The following is a 2,918-nucleotide window of genomic DNA, read 5'->3' as shown; positions in this document are numbered from 1 at the left end:
ACTGTCCAATAGCACAGAGTGAAATGTGCTCCTGTTACATTTTCCTGAAACTGAAGTCGGTTAAACACAGCAGCCCATGTTGAGCAATGTACATTGAGTTTGGCTGCTGGGTAGTGATGCAGCAATGATGTCATTAGCACAGTGACCTAAGACGCCCCAATGCTCAGGCCCAAGAATCCAGGCCCAAGTGTCACTCCGTGCTGAGATTCTACCTCTTCCCGGTGTTGGGAAGAATGGATATGGCTATGTTACCAGAGAACGCTCCATTCAGTTGGAACCTGCTGTATCACCTATCCCTTGTGGAACAGTTTATGCAGAAAAACCTGTTGACCACAAGTCCATCAGGCAGTGGGCTGCACATATTGTAATGTGGTCCTGCGGGAAAAGGAGATAGTGAATGCTGTCGGGTGGTTTCCTGAGCTGACTGTCAAAGTAATTTGGAAGAATGCCTCATCACCAAAACTTTCAAATTAGCATTAGGATGTAGCTTGGCTGATAGTGACAAAGGCCCTCCCCATCATGTGCATGACGGGTGTGGACACCTGCCTCATCAGCTTGGATCAGGAGAAGGCCTTTGACAGAATATCGCACACCTACATGGGGGATGTGCTCTCCAAAATGGGCTTTGGGGAGGGAATTCGAAATTGGATCCAACTGCTCTACACTAACATCAGTAGCGCAGTATCAATCAATGGGTGGGAAACAGATAGCTTTCCGATTAAATCTGGAGTCAGGCAGGGCTGTCCTCTCTCGCCTGTCCTTTTCGTGTGTTGCATAGAACCCTTTGCCGAGTCCATCAGGAAGGATCCGGGCATAAGAGGAGTGACGATCCCAGGCAGTGGAGGCACTCAGGTAAAAGCCTCCCTGTACATGGACGACGTCGCCGTCTTCTGCTCGGATCCGCTGTCGGTGCGCAGACTGATGCACATCTGCGACCAGTTCGAACTGGCCTCGGGAGCCAAGGTAAATCGTGGGAAGAGCGAGGCCATGTTCTTTGGGAACTGGGCTGACCGATCCTTTGTCCCCTTCACTGTCAGGGCTGACGGCCTGAAGGTGCTGGGGATATGGTTCGGAGGGACCGGGGCATGCGTTAGAAACTGGAAGGAGCGAGTGGCTATGGTGAAGAGGAAACTGGGCATGTGGGAGCGACGCTCCCTCTCCATTGCGGGTAAGAACCTGGTCATCAGGTGTGAGGTACTCTCGCTGTTGCTGTACGTGGCGCAGGTCTGGCCCATTCCAGACTCCTGCGCGACGGCGATCACTCGAGCCATCTTCCGCTTTATCTGGAGGTCGAAAATGGATCGTGTCCGCAGGGACGCGATGTACAAGCCTCTAGATAAAGGGGGAAAAAACGTGCCCAACATCGCCCTCATACTGATGGCCACCTTTGTGTGCGGCTGCATCAAGCGGTGCGTAGACCCTCAGTACGCAAACACCAAGTGTCACTACGTGCTGAGGTTCTACCTGTCCCCGGTGTTGCGAAGGATGGGTCTGGCCACGCTGCCGCGGAACGCTCCAAGTAGTTGGACCGTGCCGTACCACCTGTCCCTGGTGGAAAAATTTATGCAGAAAAACACCTTTGACCACAAGTCCATCAGGCAGTGGTCAGCACGTAACGTCCTAGAGGCCCTGAGGGATAAGGAGAGGGTGGACCCTGTGGGATGGTTCCCCGAGCAGACTGTCAAAGTCATTTGGCAGAATGCCTCATCGCCAGAACTTTCCAACAAGCACCAAGACGTAGCTTGGCTGGTGGTGAGAAAGGCCCTCCCCGTCAGATCCTTCCTACACGCCAGGAAGCTCACCCCCTCTGCACGTTGCCTTCGAGGTGGCTGTGGTGGGGAAGAGACCGTTGTCCACCTCCTTGTGGATTGTGCCTTTGCAAAGAAAGTCTGGAGAGAGATGCAGTGGTTGTTGTCGAGGTTCATCCCGAGCAGTTCTGTGACACAGGACTCTGTGCTCTACGGGCTGTTCCCAGGGACACACACCGAGACAAACATCAACTGCAGCTCGAGGATCATCAACTCGGTGAAAGAGGCGCTTTGGTCTGCCCGAAACTTGTTGGTCTTCCAGCACAAAGAGTTGTCCCCGACCGATTGTTGCGGACTGGCACAATCCAAAGTCCAGGACTACGTGCTGAGGGACGCACTAAAGCTTGGGGCAGCTGCCGCAAAGGCGCAATGGGGAAGGGTCGCTGTCTAAGACCTTTCTGCCACAGCGCACCGAGAGACTGGGAACTGTTTAGAGCCCCTCGGGCTGTACAGATCAAAATGAAAGGCTGTAAATGATTGTAATATTGTTTGTACTGACGCACCTGGTGATACATTTTGTAAAAGTTTAACCTGGATTGTACCCTTGTAATGTTGTTTTTGAAATGGTTTGGAATGTGATTGAAGATATTTTATGAATAAAGTATATTTTTACAAAAAAAAAAAATCAGTATAATATCTGATACGTCCCTTATCTGGGGACCATATATTAAATTGATTTTTGGAGCAGGGAGATGGAATAGGGGCTTGCTCCGTCCACTCCACGCATCGACCCGGTATTGCAGTATCTCTGGGAATGGTGCACCACCCCTTTCCAGGGGATTTTCAATGCTAAAAATAGTTTTCTTACAAACATCTGCTTTCTTTACTTTTCAACATGCACATCTTTCAAAACACAACTTTCTTTCTTTCTCATCGCTTCTCGGCCTTTTGGCTAACATCAAGTGTTGCAGGGGCGACACCATGGTCCTGCCAAGGCAAGGTCGGGATGGAAGGCCGAAAACCAATCGCAATCCAAATCCATACCGTGGGCTACCTATCACCGTCCGAGTCACGGTGAACCACAGCGAAGGAGGATCACCTATGGATCGGGGCTTCATCACCAGGAGGATCCTGTTGAAGGCGTGCGACTTCCAAGCTACGGAGATCTTC

The 2,918-nt window shown here is 51.3% G+C and overlaps 1 pseudogene; it reads left to right on the top strand.

The window, feature by feature from the left end:
• The first annotated feature begins 2,411 nt into the window (after positions 1-2,411).
• On the top strand, positions 2,412-2,576 carry LOC144669861 (U2 spliceosomal RNA; annotated as a pseudogene).
• Positions 2,577-2,918: the final 342 nt, after the last annotated feature.

This window comes from Cetorhinus maximus, chromosome 29, assembly GCF_964194155.1.
Source record: "Cetorhinus maximus chromosome 29, sCetMax3.hap1.1, whole genome shotgun sequence".
NCBI classification, from domain to species: Eukaryota; Metazoa; Chordata; class Chondrichthyes; order Lamniformes; family Cetorhinidae; genus Cetorhinus; species Cetorhinus maximus.
This window is presented reverse-complemented; position numbering and strand designations above follow the sequence as displayed.